The 20,930-nt window shown below is 33.9% G+C and overlaps 1 protein-coding gene and 1 pseudogene across 1 annotated transcript in view; one reads left to right on the top strand and one right to left on the bottom strand.

Moving 5' to 3' along the window:
- RIT2 (Ras like without CAAX 2) overlaps positions 1 to 20,930 on the bottom strand; it is a 542,835-nt gene that overhangs the window by 141,912 nt on the left and 379,993 nt on the right.
- Positions 9,339 to 10,295, top strand: LOC103004374 (YEATS domain-containing protein 4-like; annotated as a pseudogene).

Genomic DNA, 20,930 nt, shown 5'->3' with positions numbered 1-20,930 from the left:
GAAGAAGTAAAACTGTCACTGTTTGCAGATGATATAATACTATATATAGCAAATTCTTAAGATGCTACCAAAAAAGTTATTAGAACTAATAAATACATTCAGTAAAGTTGCAGGATACAAAAGTAATATACAGAAATATGTTGCATTTCTATACACTAACAACAAACTATTAGAAAGTAAAATTAAGAAAGCAATACCATTTACAATTGCATCTAAAATAATAAAGTACATGGGAAGAAATCTAACCAAGGAGGTAAAAGACCTGTACTTGGGAAACTATAAGACATTGGTGAAAGAAATTGAGGATGACAAAAACAGTTGAAAAAATATATGGTGCTCAGGGATTGACAGAATTAATATTGTTAAAAATGACCATATTCCCCAGGGAAATTTACAGATTCAGTGCAATCTCTATCAAAATACCAATGACATTTTATACAGAGCTGGAACAGATAATTCTAAAACTTAAGGGGAAAGAAAAAAGACCCTGAATAGCCAAGAGGATCTTAAGAAAAAAAAAAGAACAAAGCTGAAGGTATCTTGCTCCCTGTTTTCAGGCTATACTACAAAGCTACAGTAATCAAAACAATATGGAACTGGCACAAACACAGACACATAGATCAAGGGAACAGAGTAGAGAGCCCAGAAATAAACTCATGCTTATATGGTCAATTAATCTATGACAAAGGAGGCAAGAATAAACAATGGGGACAGAACTTCTTTAATAAATGGTATTGGGCAAACTCGACAGCTACATGCAAAAGAATCAAACTGGACTACTGTCTCACAACATATACAAAAATAAAACCAAAATGTATTAAAAAACTTAAATGTGGGACCTGAAACCATAAAACTCCGAGAAGAAAACATAGGCAGAATGATTTTTGACATTGGTCTTAGCAATATTCTTTTGGATCTATCTCCTCAGACAAGGAAAACAAAAGCAAAAATAAACAAATGATACTACATCAAACTAAAAACTTTTCCACAGTGAAGAAAATTATGGACAAAACAAAAAGATAGCTTACTAATGGGTAAATATTTTTGCAAGCAATGTATCTGATAAGGGGTTAATATCCAAAATATACAAAGAACTCATACAACTCAACATCAAAAAAACAACTTGATAAAAAATAGGCATAAGATCTGAATAGACATTTTCCCAAGAAAGACATACAGATGGCCAACAGACACATGAAAATGTTCTCAGTATCAATAATCATCAGGAAAATGCAAATCAAAACCACAATGATAATTCTATTTTTAGTTTTTTTCCCAGCAATCCCACTACTGGGCATATACCCTGAGAAAACTATAATTCAAAAAGGCACATACACCCCAATGTTCATTGCAGCACTATTTATAATAGCCAGGTCATGGAAGCAACCTAAATGTCCATTGATGGATGGATAAAGAAGATGTGGTACATACAGTGGAATATTACACAGCCATTAAAAGGAATGAAATTGGGTCATTTGTAGAGATGTGGATGGACCTAGAGACTGTCAGACAGAGTGAAGTAAGTCAGAAAGAGAAAAACAGATATTGTTTATGAACACGTATATGTGGAATCCAGCAAAATGGTACAGATGAACCTGTTTGCAAGGCAGAAATAAAGAAACAGAAGCAGAGGACAAACATATGAACACCAAGGGGGGAAAGGGAGGATGGGATGAATTGGGAGACTGGGATTGACATATATACACTAATAAGTATAAAATCAATAATTAATGAGAACCTGCTGTATAGCACAGGGAACTCTATTTAATGCTCTGTGGTAACCTAAAAGGGAAGGAAATCCAAAACAGAGAGGATATATGTATACATATAGCTGATTCACTTCGCTGTACAGCAGAAACTAACACAACATTATAAAGCAACTATACCCCAATTAACACACACACACACACACAATGAGATACTACATCATACATGTCAGAATAGCTATATCAAAAAGATAAAAGTAAGAAATTTTGTTGAGGATGTGGAGCAAAGGGAATCTTTGAGTGCTGTTGGTGGGATTGTAAATTGGTGCAGACTCTATGGAAAACAGTATAGAATGTTCCTCAAAAATTAAAAAGAGAACTGCCATATGATCTAGTAATTTATCTTCTGGGTGTTTACCTGAAGAAAACAGAAACTCTAATTATAAATAATGCATGTATTCCAATGTTTTTTGCAGCATTATATATAATAGCCAAGGAATGGAAGCAACCTGTGTCCATAGATGAATGGATAAAAAAGTTGTGATATATATATATATATATATATATATATATATATATATATATATCCCTTTGCCAAAGGGGAGACGGTTGGGGTGATGAATGAAATAGGTGAGGAAGATTAAGAGGTCCTGTTATAAAATAAATGAACCACAAGGATGTAATGAACAACACAGTGAGTATAGCTAATAATATTGTGCTAACTTTGTCTAGTGACAAATGTTAACTAGATTGTCATGTTGGTCATTTTGTAATGCATAAAAATATTGAATAACTATGTTGTACACCTGAAAGTAATATAATATTTTAAGTCAATTACATTTCAATAAAAAAGCAAGAATGTGTCAAAGAATTATCACCCCAACAATTTAATATTATACGGGAAGTCCAGGCAGTATCAAGATTAAAAAAAACATTGCACAGTTGGAATAAATATGCTATTTATAAATATTATTATGATTATCTAAATAGAATATACTAAGACTTTTGAGAAGGAATAAAAGAATTAGTAGTAGAACTCAGCAAATTTGTTAGATATAATATATGTTATCAAATATCAATAGTATTTTTACACATACTAATAAAAATTATAAAAATAAAATATGAAAAAATAAATTCATGTTAGCAAAATAAACTATATACTATTCCTGATATACTCAGGAACAAATACAACAAAACTATAGGTATTTAAAAGAGAAAATTACAATATATTTTTGAAAAATTACAAGAGAAATAATGATTATGATAGTTACTGTGTTATTTAAAATGTGTCAGTTCTCCAAATTCACATTAAAAGGTCCAAGCATGCAAATCTTTTTTTTTTTTTTTTTTAATATTTATTTATTTATTTTTGACTGTGTTGGGTCTTCGTTTCTGTGCGAGGGCTTCCCCTAGTTGCAGCGAGCGGGGGTCACTCTTCATTGTGGTGCACAGGTCTCTCACTGTTGTGGCCTCTCTTGCTGCGGAGCACAGGCTCCAGACGTGCAGGTTCAGTAGTTGTGGCTCATGGGCCTAGTTGCTCCGTGGAATGTGGGATCTTCCCACACCAGGGCTCGAACCCGTGTCCCCTGCATTGGCAGGCAGATTCTCAACCACTGCACCACCAGGGAAGCCCCAAGCATGCAAATCTTAAAACAAACAAAAATCAAAGAGAGAAGACTTGCCCTAGTGAGTTCAAGGTTTAGTATAATGCTATCTTTCAACAGTAATTACAACAGAATAATGTTGGTGCAAGGATGATCAGAAAAGACACTGACAATTGTATGGACAATGTTATACTTTAGAAGATGTAGTAGAAATTTGGGGGTAAAATAAGAATGCTTTAACAAACAGTGTTTGAGAAAATTGCCTTTCTTTTTATTTTAATGTACAACAGGCCCTTATTAGTTATCCATTTTATACATATTAGTGTATATATTTCAATCCCAATCTCCCAATTCATCACACCACCACCACCCCACCTCCACTTTCCCCTCTTGGTGTCCATATGTTTGTTCTCTACATCTGTGTCTTAATTCCTGCCCTGCAGACTGGTTCATCTGTACCATTCTTCTAGGTTCCACCTATATGCATTAATATACGATATTTGTTTTTCTCTTTCTGACTTACTTCATTCTGTATGACAGTCTCTAGATCCATCCACGTCTCTACAAATGACCCAATTTCATTCTTTTTTTATGGCTGAGTAATATTGTATATATGTACCACACTTCTTTACCCATTTGTCTGTCAATGGGCATTTAGGTTGCTTCCATGACCTGGTTACTGTAAATAGTGCTGCAGTGAACATTGGGGTGCATGTGTCTTTTTGAATTATGGTTTTCTCCAGGTATATGCCCAGTAGTGGGATTGCTGGGTCATATGGTAATTCTATTTTTAGTTCTTTAATAACCTCCATACTGTTCTCCATAGTGGCTGTATCAATTTCCATTCTCACCAACAGTGCAAGAGGGCTGCCTTTTCTCCACACCCTCTCCAGCATTTGTTGTTTGTAGATTTCCTGATGATGCCCATTCTAACTGGTGTGAGGTGATAACTTATTGTAGTTTTGATTTGCATTTCTCTGATAATTAGTGATGTTGAGCAGCTTTTCATGTGATTCTTTGCCATCTGTATGTCTTCTTTGGAGAAATGTCTATTTAGGTCTTCTGCCCATTTTTGGATTGGGATTTTTTTTTTTTTAATATTGAGCTGCATGAGCTGTGTATGTATTTTGGAGATTAATCCTTTGTCTGCTGATTCGTTTGTGAATATTTTCTCCAATTCTGAGGGTTGTCTTTTCGTTTTGTTTGTAGTTTCCTTTGCTTTGCAAAACCTTTTAAGTTTCATTAGGTCCCATTTTTTACTTTTATTTTTATTTCCATTTCTCTAGGAGGTGGATCAAAAAAGATCTTGCTGTGATTTATGTCAAAGAGTGTTCTTCTTATGTTTTCCTCTAAGAGTTTTATAGTGTCCAGTCTTACATTTAGGGCTCTAATGCATTTTGAGTTTATTTTTGTGTATGGCATTAGGGAGTGTACTAATTTCATTCCTTTACATGTAGCTGTCCACTTTTCCCAGCACAATTTACTGAAGAGACTGTCTTTTCTCCATTGTATATGCTTGCCTCCTTTGTCATAGATTAGTTGACCATAGGTGCATGGGTTTATCTCTGGGCTTTCTATCCTGTTCCATTGATCTATATTTCTGTTTTTGTGCCAGTACCATACTGTCTTGATTACTGTAGCTTTGTAGGATAGTCTGAAGTCAGGGAGTCTGATTTCTCCAGCTCCGTTTTTTTGCCTCAAGACTGCTTTGGCTATTCGGGGTCTTTTTTATCCCCATACAAATTTTAAGATTTTTTGTTCTAGTTCTGTAAAAAATACCATTGGTAATTTGATAGCAATTGCATTGAATCTGTAGATTGCTTTGGGTAGTATAGTCATTTTCACAATATTGATTCCTCCAATCCAATAGCATGGTAGGTCTCTCCATCTGTTGGTATCATTTTTAAGTTCTTTCATCAGTGTCTTATAGTTTTCTGCATACAGGTCTTTTGTCTCCCTAGGTAGGTTTATTTCTAGGTATTTTATTCTTTTTGTTGCAATGGTAAATGGGAGTGTTTCCTTAATTTCTCTTTCAGTTTTTTGACCATTAGTGTATAGGAATGCAAGAGATTTCTGTGCATTAACTTTGTATCCTGTAACTTTACCAAATTCATTGATTAACTTGAGTAGCTTTCTGGTGGCATGTTTAGGATTTCCATGTATAGTATCATGTCATCTGCAAACAGTAACAGTTTTACTTCTTCTTTTCCAATTTGTATTCATTTTATTTCTTTTTCTTCGCTGATTGCTGTGGCTAAGACTTCCAAAGCTATGTTGAGTCATAATGGCAAGAGTGGACATCCTTGTCTTGTTCCTGATCTTAGAGGAAATGTTTTCAGTTTTTCACCATTGAGAATGATGTTTGCTGTGGGTTTGTCATATATGGCCCTTATTATGTTGAGGTAGGTTCCCTCTATGCCCACTTTCTGTAGAGTTTTTATTATAAATGGGTGTTGAATTTTGTCAAAAGCTTTTTCTGCATCTATTGAGATGATCATATGGTTTTATTCTTCAATTTGTTAATATGGTGTATCACATTGATTGATTTGCATATATTGAGAAATCCTTGCATCCCTGGGATAAATTCTACTTGTTCATGGTGTATGATACTTTTAATGTGTTGTTTGATTTTGTTTGCTAGTATTTTGTTGAGGAGTTTTGCATCTATATTCATCAGTGATATTGGTCCGTAGTTTTCTTTTTTTGTGGTATCTTTGTTTGGTTTTGATATTAGGGTGACGGTGAACTCATAGAATGAGTTTGGGAGTGTTCATTCTTCTGCAATTTTTTGGAAGAGTTTGTGAAGAATGGGTGTTAGCGCTTCTCTAAATGTGTGATAGAATTCACCTGTGAAGCCATCTGGTCCTGGAGTTTTGTTTGTTGGAAGATTTTTAATCACACTTTCAATTTCATTGCTTGTGATTCCTCTGTTCATATTTTCTCTTTCTTCCTGGGTCAGTCTTGGAAGATTATACCTTTCTAAGAATTTGTCCATTTCTTCCAGGTTGTCCATTTTATTGGCATCAAGTTGCATGTAGTAGTCTCTTAGGATGCTTTGTATTTCTGAGGTGTCTGTTGTAACTTCTCCTTTTTCATTTCTAATTTTATTGATTTGAGCCCTCTCCCTCTTTTTCTTGATGAGTCTGGCTGATTGTTTATCAATTTTGTTTATCCTCTCAAAGAACCAGCTCTTAGTTTCATTGATCTTTGCTCTTGCATTCTTTGTTTCTATTTCATTTATTTCTGCTCTGATCTTTACGATTTCTTTCCTTCTACTAAATTTGGATTTTGCTTTTTCTTCTTTCTCTAGTTCCTTTAGGTGTAAGGTTATATTGTTTATATGAAATTTTTCTTGTTTCCTTAGGTAGGCTTGTATAGCTATAAACTTTCCTCTCAGAACTTCTTTTGCTTCATTCCATAGGTTTTGAATCATCGTGTTTTCATTGTAATTTGTCTGTAAGTATATTTTGATTTCCTCTTTGATTTCTTCAGTGATCTCTTGGTTACTTAGTAACGTATTGTTTAGCCTCCATGTGTTTGTGTTTGGTGTTTTTTTACCTGTAATTGATTTCTAATCTCATAGTGTTGTGGTCAGAAAAGATGCTTGATATGATTTCAGTTTTCTTAAATTTACTGAGGCTTGATTTGTGAACCAAGATGTGATCTATCATGGAGAATGTTCCATGCACACTAAGAGGAAAGTGTGATCTGCTGTTTTTAGATGGAATGTCCTATAATTATCAATTAAATCTATATGGTCTACTGTGTCATTTATAGCTTGTGCTTCCCTATTAATTTTCTGTTGGGATGATCTGTCCATTGGTGTAAGTGAGGTGTTAAAGTCCCCCACTATTATTGTGTTACTGTTGATTTCCTCCTTTATAGTTGTTAGCAGTTGCCTTATGTATTGCTCCTATGTTGGGTGCATATATATTTATAATTTTTATGTCTTCTTCTTGGATTGATCCCTTGATCATTATGTAGTGTCCTTCCTTGTCTCTTGTAACATTCTTTATTTAAATTCTATATTATCAGATATGAGTATTGCCACTCCAGCTTTCTTTTGATTTCCATTTGCATGGAATATCTTTTTCCATACCCTCACTTTCAGTCTGTATGTGTCCCTACGTATGAAGTGGGTCTCTTATAGACAGCATATATATGGGTCTTGTTTTTGTATCCATTCAGCGAGCCTGTTTCTTTTGGTTGTAGCATTTAATCCCTTCATGTTTAAGGTAATTATCGATATGTATGCTCCTATTACCGTTTTCTTAATTGGTATGGGTTTGTTTTGTTGGTCCTTTTCTTCTCTTGTGTTTCCCACTAAAGAAGTTCCTTTAGCATTTGTTTTAGAGCTGGTTTGGTGGTGCTGAATTCTCTTAGCTTTTGCTTGTCTGTAAAGCTTTTGATTTCTCTGTCGATTCTGAATGAGATCCTTGCCGGGAGGGGTAATCTTGGTTGTAGTTTCTTCCCTTTCATCACTTTAGTTATGTCATGCCACTCCCTTCTGGCTTGTAGAGTTTCTGCTGAGAAATCAGCTATTAACGTTATGGGAGTTTCCTTGTATGTTATTTGTCATTTTTCTCTGGTTGCTTTCAATTATTTTTCTTTGTCTTTAATTTTTGTCAGTTTGATTACTCTATGTCTCCATGTGTTTCTCTTTGGATGTACCCTGCCTGGGATTCTCTGCGCTTCCTGGACTTGAGTGGCTATTTCCTTTCCCATGTTAGGGAAGTTTTTGACTATAATCTCTTCAAATATTTTCTTGCATCCCTTCTCTCTCTCTTCTCCTTCTGGGACCCCTATAATGTGTATGTTGTTGCATTTTATTTTGTCCCAGAGGTGTCTTAGGCTGTCTTTATTTCTTTTCATTCTTTTTTCTTTATTCTGTTCTGTGGCAGTGAATTCCACCGTTCTGTCTTCCAGGTCACTTATCCCTTCTTCTGCCTCAGTTATTCTGCTATTGATTCTTTCTAGTGTATTTTTCATTTCAGTTTTTGTATTGTTCACATCTGTTTGTTTGTTCATTAATTCTTCTAGGTGTTTGTTCTTTAATTCTTCTAGGTCTCTGTTACAGATTTCTTGCATCTGCTCGATCTTTGCCTCCATTCTTTTTCCGAGGTCTTGGATCATCTTTGCTATCATTATTCTGAATTCTTTTTCTGGAAGGTCGCCTATCTCCACTTCTTTTAGTTGTTTTTCTGGGGTTTTATCTTGTTCCTTTGTCTGGTACATAGACCTCTGCCTTTTCATCTTGTCTATCTTTCTGTGAGTGCAGTTTTTGTTCCACAGGCTGCAGGATTGTAGTTATTCTTGTTTCTTCTCGAGACAATTGGCTTTCTATTTGGAAGAAAAAAGCAAAATAGCATTTTATTCCTGTATTGAATCAAAAACAAAATAAATATCAGTTGGGTTAAAGACTCAAGAAGCAAAACTTTATAACATTTAGTAGAAATTATAAGAGCTTGACTTTAAGATCTCAGGGTAGTAAAAGATCTCTTAAATCAGACTCAAAAGACAAAATCATACACAAAATAAGACTTATTTTTGTATGAACTTCAAACACTTCTTCATAACAAAGGAATCTAAGAACACTAAAAATTAAAGGATATGCAAAAGCCTATGTAAATATATTTGCTTCATAAAACAAACAAGGAATTCATTTTGTGGAAAAAATGTATGACCTCCCACATGAATCAGTAGGAAAAGGAAATACAACACAATAGAAGTTAGATACAGGCTATGAATAGGCAATTCACAGAAGAATAAAATGTAATTGCTATTAAGCATATGAAGTTGTTCAATCTCATAAGAATCGAGAAAAATGTAAAATAAAACTATAATGAAGGGTGCTGCCCGTGGTGAGGAGTTGGTGGTCCCTCAGCATCTCAAGTCCCACTGGCTCATTCTCCTTTAGCCAGAAACCCTTCCCCTGGGCCTGTGTGGGAGGAGCAGTGCCTCTGAGGGGAGCTGTGAGCCTGCCGTCCCTGGTCTCTCCTTAACAGTGACGGATTTTCAGTAGGACAATATGTTCAAGAGAATGGCCGAATTTGGGCTTGACTCTGGCAGGAGAGTGAAGGGGGTTACTATCTTTAAACCAATAGTTTATGGTAATGTTGCTCAATATTTTGGAAAGAAAAGAAGAGGATGGGCACACCCATCAATGGACAGTATATGTAAAACCATATATTCAATAGAAATGAGGATATGTCAGCATATGTGAAGAAAATCCACTTTAAATTACATGAAAGTTATGGCAGTCCTTTTAGAGTTGTTACTAAGCCTCCATATGAAATTACTGAAACGGGATGGGGTGAATTTGAAATAATCATCAAAATATTTTTCATTGATCCTAATGAAAGACCTTAACCCTGTAACATTTATTAAAGCTGTTTCAATCAAACACCAATGCAATGCTGGGGAAAAAGTCAGTGGTTTCAGAGTTCTATGATGAAATGATGTTTCAAGACCCAACAGCAATAATGCACCAATTATTAACATCTTGTCAGTTTACTTTAGGAGCCTATAAGCATGAAACAGAATTTGCAGAACTTGAAGTGAAAACCGAGAAAAAATTAGAAGCTGAGGGAAAAAAAAAGAGAAAAATAACAAGCTTTGACTGGGACAAAGTGAGAGAGTAGCATTGACATATATACACTACCAAATGTAAAATAGATAGTGATAAGCAGCTGCATAGCACAGGGAGATCAGCTTGGTGCTTTGTGACCACCTAGAGGGGTGGGATAGGGAAGGTGGGAGGGGACATGGGGATATATGTATACATATAGCTGATTCACTTTGTTAAATAGCAGAAACTAACACACCATTTTAAAGCAATTATACTCCAATAAAGATGTTAAAAAAAAAAACAAGCTTTGAAATTGCAGAGCTTAAAGAGAGATTAAAAGCAAGTCGTGACACTATAAATTGTTTAAAAAATGAAATCAAGAAACTTGAAGAAGATGTTCCGACAAAAGTAATATAAACAGGGCTTCCCTGGTGGCGCAGTGGTTGAGAATCCGCCTGCCAATGCAGGGGACACGGGTTCGAGCCCTGGTCTGGGAGGATCCCACATGCCACGGAGCAACTAGGCCCGTGAGCCACAATTACTGAGCCTGCGCATCTGGAGCCTGTGCTCCGCAACAAGAGAGGCCACGATAGTGAGAGGCCCGCGCACCGCGATGAAGAGTGGCCCCCGCTTGCCACAACCAGAGAAAGCCCTCGCACAGAAATGAAGACCCAACACAGCCATAAATAAATAAATAAATAAATAAATAAATAAATATTAAAAAAAAAAGTAATATAAACAGTTCCGAAGAGAACTCAATAGTAAGGGGAACTAAAAATAAGATAGACATTAAAGGAGAGATGGACTACAAATGCTGTGATGTTTCTTAGAGGAACTGCATATATAGCTGTTGACCATAGATTTCTCAGCAATGAAGTCAAAGTATTTGTACTTTACAAGCAATCTTTAATGTGAAATATATGTGTATAAAAAGAATGAATGCTATATAGGCATTTTATCAACGCATTTTGGGGTAGTTCTATGATATTAAGCACAATTTTAAAACACTTCAATTGCATTGCATGTATAGCTTATCCTTTTGACAGGCATCAAAATTTCACTATAAAGTATAACTTGTAAAAATTTTGTACTTCCCTAGTAAGAATTAGTGGTAACATTAATGTGTATATTTAATTTCTTAAGTTCTTACCTGCCCCTATCCCATCTCTTATGTATCTGATGTGCCCAGTGTTCAGTAAGCACTCAATAAATGCAGTTTACAGAAAAAACAATACACTGAGATACCATTTCATCCCCATCACATTAAGGAAAAAAAAAAAAAAAAAAAAAGAACAATTGGACACTACCAAATGTTGATAAGAATGTATTTTGGTAAGGAACACTGAGACCCTGCTGGCAATATCATACATTTTTACAACTTTGGAGAGTGGTTTGTTAATATAAACACGAAATATTTGTATACTAATATATATATATTTATCAATTCTATATAGTGCAATTATTATCAAACTGTTACAGCAGTTGTTAAAATAAAACTCAAACTTGTGTGCTACTAGAATAAATATATTATCTTGAACATTACTTGGAGCATCCTTAAAAATCACCTGTTTGCAATATATCTACTTAGGTGACGTTTAATTTGCCAGTAAATTTCTCAACTACCATTCAGTTATATGATGAGAGGCTTCTATTTAGAGTGATAACTTTGTTTTTAGAACAGTTGTCATGTAGCCCTTCATTTTGGCAGAAATTAACAAAAGCAGTTGGTTATTAAAGCAATGAAATTTGTAGAGTTAGTGTAAGAAATCAATAAGCCAAGTTGGATATTAATGGCCCAAGACCCTTCATGGCATAAGAACTGACACTTGGTGGTATCTTGAAAGGATACTCAACATCAATTCCAAGGAAACAAATGTTGAAAGTCAAGGGAATTGTCATCATGGCCTGGAGACTAAAGATTTATAGAATCCTGCTCTCCCATGGGAAACAGACTGAAAACTGAAAAAGCCTAGCCTCAGCCTTGTCATGTTACCTAAAAATTAAATCTATGTTCTAGAATTGAAATTAGCATCCTTCTTTTTAGGCTCTGATATTCAGGAGAGGAATACACTATGTAAAATAAGTCTTGAAAAACTAAGAGTTTCTTCCAACAAGGGCATAGCTGTTGTCAGTTTTGAGAAGACTTTTCACCCTGGTCTATTGGCAGTGAGCACTGAGAGAAATTCCTTGGGACCCTGCCTAAGTTGTTGTAGGAAACATTTGGACATATGGAAGTAAGTATGTTAGAGACTGGTTGATGCCAGAATCTTGACTGTTTCCCTTACATTGGTCCCTTCTCTGGAGATCTGATTCTACCTGATACTTCAGCAAAACCATCCTGGCAGAAGAGGGTGGTAGAGAGAAAAAAAGTCACCTCTTTGAGAAAGACCTGCTTTTTTACCTTTGTGGTTCATGGCTGCAATTGGAATAGTTTTAAACATAGTTTTAAAAACTATAATTACAAAAGTAAAATTAACATTAATACTATAAAACACACATCTACTTATATAAAGTCTAGACAGTATGAGATGCCAAGAAATAATAACCTCACAAAACATCACATTATGTTACCTATACATTAGCCCTCATTGCACAGCTGACCTTTGTGTTTCTTGTATCTCTATGTGGAACCTAAATGACAGGGAGACCTTCTGAGGGTGAAGATGAGAGCTCAGGTGTGGCTTCTGGTACTGAGGTGCATATGGTAGCAGTTAAATGTCAAGAAAGGTCCCCTGACTATTTGTTGTTGGATTAGAATTTCTCAAACCAACACCATCTTTCTAGATATGCTTCTTAAAAATCAGCAAAAAGAGGACTCAAACTCAAGGAAACTTAAGAAAAACTACAAAATGACAAGAAACAGAGAAAATATAAGAGGTGTGTGAGGTGAGGAGATAGAAATTAAAAAGTAATTAAAACTAAAATAAATAGTAGTAGGAGTAGTAAGAGCAATGTATATATAATGTGGTATAACTTAGAGAGTTAAAATACCAGAAAAGAAATCTATGGCAAAATTGAAATAAAAAAAATAAATAAAATTAAAAAGTAGTAGTAATAGGAGTGTAGTATAAAAAATAAAGAAGGCTGAAGAAAGCCATATTTAAATGAAAAAAACATCAAACATTGAGAAGATGAGAGATGGATGAAGAAAAGGGGTGGGGGGTTAATAAAAATTACTAGAAGCAACTAAGGAATGAGAATTTTTAAGAGTTCTCAGAGCTGTCCAACTTTCTTTCTCGAGAGATACTGCACCACAATCCCCTACCATGTGATTCTTATGGGCAGAACTTAGGGATAATAACTTGCCAGCAGTTTTCACTCCCTTAAAGGGCAGGCTGATAAAGGCATTATCTGAAAAGGTGAAAACATGAGTTCATATCACAGAGCTATTTGTACAGTTTCTGAGTTTCAAAAGCAACAGCCAATTCAGGCTAAGAAAACATCATACTTGCTGCCTAGTTGTAGCCTGGTGCTGTCTGATCAGTTGTTTCCTATTCACAATAGTTATTTGGAGTGGAGTTTATACTACTCTCCAATATAAGATGGTCAAATAGTAATGTTTTCACATGATTCACATAAATGGACAGGGTGAGAACTTCAATAAAGACTTCAGCCAGGTGCTGAGGAATTTTCCAAGAAGGAAGAGCCTTCATAAATGCCCCAGGGGAAATTATACACTGTCTGTTCATGGAATTTGCTGGAATAGTGGTGGAAGATTAAACTCTGTATCCAAAAAGTGTATAGACCCAAGCTGTACTGGAACTAAATAAAGACAGAATATTCCTAATAATCTGGAGCTGAAAACAAGGCTTCCAAATGAGACTAGAAATCAGGAGTTCTCCCCATCATTCTGTCCATCTTGCATGAGTGTCCTGTAAATGTAAAACAATGGGTACTATAAGAATTTGAGGCAAGGTAGTGTTTAAATGGGTTTATTATAGATGCTTTTTGATGGTAACCTGCTGTTTTCTTTTTTCTTTTTCTTTTCTAGGACCATTAAATGAATTGATGTTGATTGAGGTCTCCACTTAAAATCAGAATCACTGGGTCACCAATTTTACTTTCTTTCAGAAAGTAATTGGTAGAAATGGATTATTCCTCCCATAGTATTTTCTAATTTACTCTTCTAAATAAGGGCACAGAACAAAGATGTAGGAACTGGAAGTACTTTTCCTTATTGCATAAGGAAATTCAAGTGTGCTGACCTCCTGACCATGATGTATAAGTCTAATGATTTTAAAATTACTTTTGCCTGCTGAGTTGTACATTATAGCTTGGGACTAACTAATTATCATTTTAAACTGAGCAGATTATGTAAATGAGTGTGTTTGTCAGTTTATTCCTTTCTTTGTGTATACTATGAGAGGCAGGAATGGTTTCTCAAATAAAACAAATTAAACATCTGTGCTTAGGATCATCTCAGTGTTAAAACACTTGTTTTCTCATAAAGCTGGTTTTATATCTAAACAAGCAAATACTTCAGAGGAAGATTGTTTTGAAGGACAGTAGGAAGTTCTCATTCTCCACAAAACTAGCTCTTGTTTTTGTTTTTGCTTTTTTCCCAGATTTGCCCTTTTGTCCTCATTGATTTTTTTTTTTTTAATTTAAATCTACTGGTAGTTGGGAGATGTTTGTTTTGATAGGAAGAATGGTTTATTGGATCCTTTCCTCTAAGTGACAAGAAGGGGTTATGCTCAGTGTGACAGTAGAGTAGAGGCAGGATTAGTTTGAGACCCTAAAGGGACAGCCCCCAAAGAGCAGAAAATGTGAAGAGTCAAGGGACATGAGATGACTGGAAGCAGAAAGAAGAAAATTGTTTGCATCTGTGAATGTTAACAAGTCTTATATTTGACCCAATTCCTGTAGGTATGGAACACAGATATATAAACACAAGCTAAACTTGGAAAATGATGCCCAAGGAGGGTTGACTATTATTTCTTCCCTGCTCCCTAGCATAGAGTTTGAATCTTAGTTTGGAAAATCATTTGAGTGGTTAACCCTTTTCCTGCTCTTTGCTGCCTCTCCTCTTCCCTGCAACAGCTATGATTCTGCATTGATCTCTTTGTTTCTAGATTATTAACTTGGATGATCAGGCTTGAAACACCACCTGATTTTCTTCTGATCTTACAAACAATTAGGTAAGAACAAGCCACAGTGTGTCATGTCTTCTATTTTTATACTCAACTTTCTTTTCCTAGGTCAAATGCAGACTCAGAGGAGAAAGCTTCAGGGCATGCTATTATCAGAAGAGCAGTTATACAGGAAATGCTGGAAATGGGTTGGAAATGAGGAATCAGAGAAAAGGATGGTGAGGAGGTAGCTTTTGGTCTAGTGTGTGCTACTAGTTTGACTCAATCATTTAGCGTTTGGCACAGATTAGAAAGAATTCAACCATCAGGTTTAATCTTGAGTCTGAGGCAGCAACAAATGACCTGGTGTTAAAATAAATATGTGATCAAGCTATTTCCAAATAATGGTAAATATCAAGTGGAAACCATCAATGAAATAAACTTATCCACCCTACCCACAAAGTGAAAGAAAAAAATGGATATTCGCCGTATAAGATTATTTAATGTAATTTTCAAGCAGTTCTCACTGTCAGAATATACTTTACATGTACTCCCAATAAGTAGTATTGTAAAATGACCCTGAATACAAGTCTTATTTTTTAAATGAGAGGATAAACTCTGTCAGCAATAAAGTTATTTTAATTTGTATAACATTTTACAGTACACATACATTCACATATTCTAGGTCAACTAAAATAAGTAAAATAACTTGTACCTATGATCATGCATCTTGAAAGACATGGATGACTCAAACTGATTCTGCTGAGTCAAAATCTGAAGTTTTCTCAATTACTAATTAAGCTACAGTCACTTATTCAATGTATTTTTATTGATTGATTCAATTCAACCAGTCAATATAATTCAGTAAGTATTTATTACCAGCTGTGCCCAGCATTTTCATAAGCATTAATAGAAAATTTAAAAAGGAAAGAGATATGATACTGTACTGCCCACAAGAAGATTGTACAGAAAGATTGTGTAGGAAGACAATAGTAAAAAGGTGTAAATTTGAGAAAAGTGGAAAGGGAGAAGAAATGAGTTGCTCTGACTGCCTGGTGCCAGGTAATTTAAAATGTACTATCTATTTTAACCTTTTTAACAGTCATTCAAAGCACACACTGCTTCTCTTTTATATGGTGGAAGTGCAAACAAAGAGAAGTTACACAACTTGCCCACCCGGCCCCCAGTGGGTGTGGATTCAACTCCATCAGCCTCATCTTCTCCCCATCAAACTTTTCTCTTTTCCAAGAATTATAAATAAATGAAAGGCAAAACTCATTTACTATGTAAGTTCATGAGGAGGAGAGAATAGGACTGATTATTTTGTCTAAGGTCCCTGACTGGTTTGTCCATGGTATAGTTGAACGTTTTCTAGATTGAGAATCAAGAAGTCTGCAGTCTAGATTTTATCTGTTTTAAACTCATTTTGTAGACTTGGGCAATACATGTAAACTATGAATTATGTGAACCTTAATTTTTCTCACCTATAAATGGATGGGTTAGACCTAAAATCTGTCCTATTTCTGAAATAACACTTTGACTGAACTTGACCCATTATATTACTTGATAATTATATTACTGGATAAATTATATTACTGGATATTTGCAACTCCTCTATTTATATATGCAATGGTGTATAATGCAAAGTTTAGAATTTTGCTACCACTTGCTTGCTTTCTCTCTCTCTATCTCTCTCTCTCTCACACACACACAGACTTCTACAATGGTTTTGAATAGCTTTCAAAAATTTTTTTCCAGTGAAGATTTATATATATATTTATGTATATGTAAATGAATTTCTATTAAGTAATAAGGAATTTGAATTATAGAAATAAAAAATTAATTGAAAGAAATTTTAAATATACAGTTATACAATGGATAAATCTCACTCCAATAGGTATGTTCCATATTTTCTCCACTTAAATATGTACCTACAAATTAAGCTAAAAGCAATTGACGCCACGGTGAATTCATTGCATCTTTTAGAATGCTTTTGACATGCTTGACATAAATTAGTCTCATAACAGACATGATTGCTAAATTAAGCACAAAACAAAATTCATTTAAATTTGCTGAAAGAACTGGTCAAGAATGAGTCTTCAGACTGTCCTCATTCTATTACTCCACTTAAGGAGAAAAATAATTCTACATGAGGTCCATATGAAATTATAATCCATGAAGTGACCAATTTATATCTCTCATGTTTAACTATTTCTAACTAGAGTAAAATATCAAGTCAAAATTATTCTGAAAATCTTTTCTACTTTGGCCACACTCCATGCACTTGTAAAGACATTTCTCCAAATCTTACATTAGTTCATTCTACTCATTTGCCATTCCCTTTTATTCATTTATTTTAAATTTACATTTGTATAATTTTTAATTGAGGCATAATTGACATGTAACATTATGTTTCAGGTATACAATATAATGATTCAATACCTGTATACATTGCAAAATGATCACCACAAGAAATCTAGTTAACACTATCACCTTACATAATTACAAATGTTTTTGTGACCAAAACTTTTAAGATTTACCCTTTTTGAAACTTTCAAATATGCAATACAGTATTATTAACTATAGTCACCATTCTATACATTACAAACCTATGATGACATTCCCTTTTAAAAACTTCCACTTTTACTTGTTTTTTAAAGGTTTCTGCCCAAGATTCAGTAGATAGGCCAAAATGACATGTACAAACATGCAGAGAAACACAAATTTGGAATAATACCTTATAATGATAACTTTCAAAAACAAGTTTTCAATGTGAAGGAATTAATGCCTGTAAATGTTGGAACCAACTTTAGAATTCATGGGGAACATATACTTTCAAAATGACTGGAGATTAATAAAGAAGTGTAAATTAATGGGTACCATATTGCCCTGGCCAGAATATTTGTTGTTTGATCAAATGGAATTATTTAAATAGAATTAATAAATTTGTATTCAACCAAATATGAAATTATTTCATTACTAACAATAACGCAGTAAAAGTATCCAAATTATTTCACTTCTTAGGGCTTCATGTTTCTATTTTGTAAAATGATGGTGGAGAACGAGATGATCATTAAGTTCCCTTTCTAGGTGTAATATCCTGCTTCTTACATAAGGAGTTACTTAGTTCTTATATACAAACTATTTTCACTTCAGAGTTGTGGACAGAAAAGAAATTGGGATAGTAATAATCCATATGGTATACAAATTTTAACCAGACCAAAAATAAATTAGTATACGTTCATCTCATACTTGATCTTCCATTATTTCTCCCAAAAAAGTCTTCGTACTTCCTTGGCTTTCAGGTCACAAATAGTTTAATATCTCCCTGGAAACAATGAATCACAAAACTGCTAATTTAGATTTAGACTCATCAGTGTCTGAGCTAAGCTCAAGGAAGACTCTCGTCTTTTAAGGAGTTCACGTGGTTAGATTAGGCCCATTTGGATAATTTTCCTTTTCCCAAATAATGTGTCTTAATCACAGGAGTGATATTTCATCATATTCACAAGTTCTACCCATGTTCAAGTGGAGGGAATTGCATAAAAGACAAGGATCATTTGGGGTCATTTTTAGATTTTTGTCTACCACACACTTCCCCTCTTTATTTCAGGAGAGTAACATAAATTTTATTAGAATTTTTGTTTTTCTTTAGTGTATGGTAGAAACCAATTATAATAATCATAAAGTCTTTGTATTATACTTTGTGCATATAAAATAAAGTGATTCTAAAGTAAAATTTGGCCCATAAACTTGTACTATGAATAACAGGAATAAAAATAATCACTCTGAATTTTAATGAAATAGCTATTGGTATTCAATTTCTATTAATGGTGGTGTACGAACTTTGAATAAACCTTCCCATGTATATGAGTATGTTCAACAAAGTACTTCACTTTATTATTCACAGACTCACACATATACAAAAAACTAAAAAAATTCAAAGTATGTACTTGAAGGCATCAGAGTGCTACAAAGACAGTAAGAAGCTGGAAAATATAAAAATCCAGAGTATTCCATCCAGAATCTGGTATCACTTTTCCAAAGAGGTATATCTTTTCTAGAAAAATGTAGATGAGAATCTCAGAAGCTAAAAAGAAATTTTCAGATGCCATGTGAGATAAGGAGAAAATTTTGGAACCAGGGGCCCATGAAGTTTGCTGTAACAAATCCACATGACTTGAATTGGGACCCAGGAGGGCTCCATCATAAGGAATGAGCCAGAAACAAACTGGTACTCACAAGTGTTAAATCCAAATTAAAATAATCTCACACATTTAACATAGGTTATTATTATTATTATTTTATTTTCCAGATTTATATTTTCCCTAGCCTCCACCCAGAAAAAAATTAACATAAATTTTGGTTAAAAGGAAAATAATATCATACTAGGACTTATGCTAGTTTTAAAATATTTCATGTTATATTCAGATGTGAAAAAATAAGGCAGTTGATAAGAAAATAGAAATTAAATCCAAAAGAAGCAATGAACATTATAAACAGACACACAATGAATTCAGCTTTTTCCCCAGCACAGATTTTTATACAACTTTAATTATTGTATTCAAAAAATAATACAAAGTTGAGAATTTAAAAGCCAGAATTTAAGGGACACACTTCACAAATCTAAAGAAACGATCACAACATCAAAAAAAATAACAATTTTAAATGTAGATAATCTTAATAATATAGGCTCCAAATATATGATAAAATTGACAAAACTAAAAGGAGAAATAGAAAAGTTAACAGTCATAATAGGAATTTTAACACACTTGTCTTAGTAACTGATAGATAAAACTGACAAAAATAGTTCAGTAAAAAAATATATTTAAAGAGCATTATCCACAAACAACCTTATTCATGTACAGAACATTGCACCCAATAACCGTAATCTACAAATCATTTTCAAGCACACATGAAACAATTACAAATATTGCTCATATATTTGCATGATACAAGTTTCATCATATTCCAAAAAATAAAAATCAATGAGTACATTGTCTCATAACAGTGGAATTAAGTTAGAAATCATTAAAAACAAAAAAGTAGGAAATCTTTTCATATTTAGATATTAAAAAATAATCATATAAATAACCAGCACATCAAAGAAGAAATCAATAGGGAATTTAGAAAATGTTTTGAAATAAATTATAAAGAAAATGATATGTTTTAAAACTTGGAGGATACAGCTAAATCTGTGCCTACAGGGAAATTCAAAGCTTTTTCTTTTTATGCATATATGAGAAATAAAGTAAGCTAAATATTAATCAGTAAGAAATGAGAAAAATAATATGAAATTAAACCCAAAGATGTAGTAGGAAGAAAATAACAAATATAAGAGCATAAAAAAATCTACTAAAGGCAAACTTCCCAAAAAAGAAAATGTGAAAAAAACGAATACCATTGAAATAATTCCTGGACATATTAAGCAAAGTGGAAGAGAGAGAGCAAGCAGAGAATAAGCAAAATCAGGAAGAAAATAGATGGCATGATATATTTCCACTAGACACTGAAAAAAAATTATAAAGAAGGACGATAAACAACAACACTGAAAATTTGTGTTAAATGGATAAATTCTCAGAAAAAATAATACTTAAACTGACACACAAGAAAAAAATTAGGATAGTCTTATAATTGTGACAGAAAATAAATCTGTAGCTAAGAATCTTTACCAAAAGAAATGGCTTTTCACCATGAATAATCTTGTATAAATTCTTCAAGCTTGGTATTGTTTCAGCTTTGTTAATAAATCTAGCAAGGAAGTTACAAGAGAAAAAAATTATAGACTGATAGAAGAAATTTTCATATTGAGGTATGGGAAAGTCATTCTGGCTTATACATGATTTGGGCTAAACTTTATGCCTAACCAGAACAGCCTGTCTTATGGCCTGTCCAATATGCATTGCACATCTGTTAGCAGCTTCCAGCTATAACTCTATGGTCTCAAGTTATCCACTTGTAACTATACAATCATTTTGGACAC

This window comes from Balaenoptera acutorostrata, chromosome 13 (genome assembly GCF_949987535.1).
Source record: "Balaenoptera acutorostrata chromosome 13, mBalAcu1.1, whole genome shotgun sequence".
Classification (NCBI taxonomy): Eukaryota; Metazoa; Chordata; class Mammalia; order Artiodactyla; family Balaenopteridae; genus Balaenoptera; species Balaenoptera acutorostrata.
This window is presented reverse-complemented; position numbering and strand designations above follow the sequence as displayed.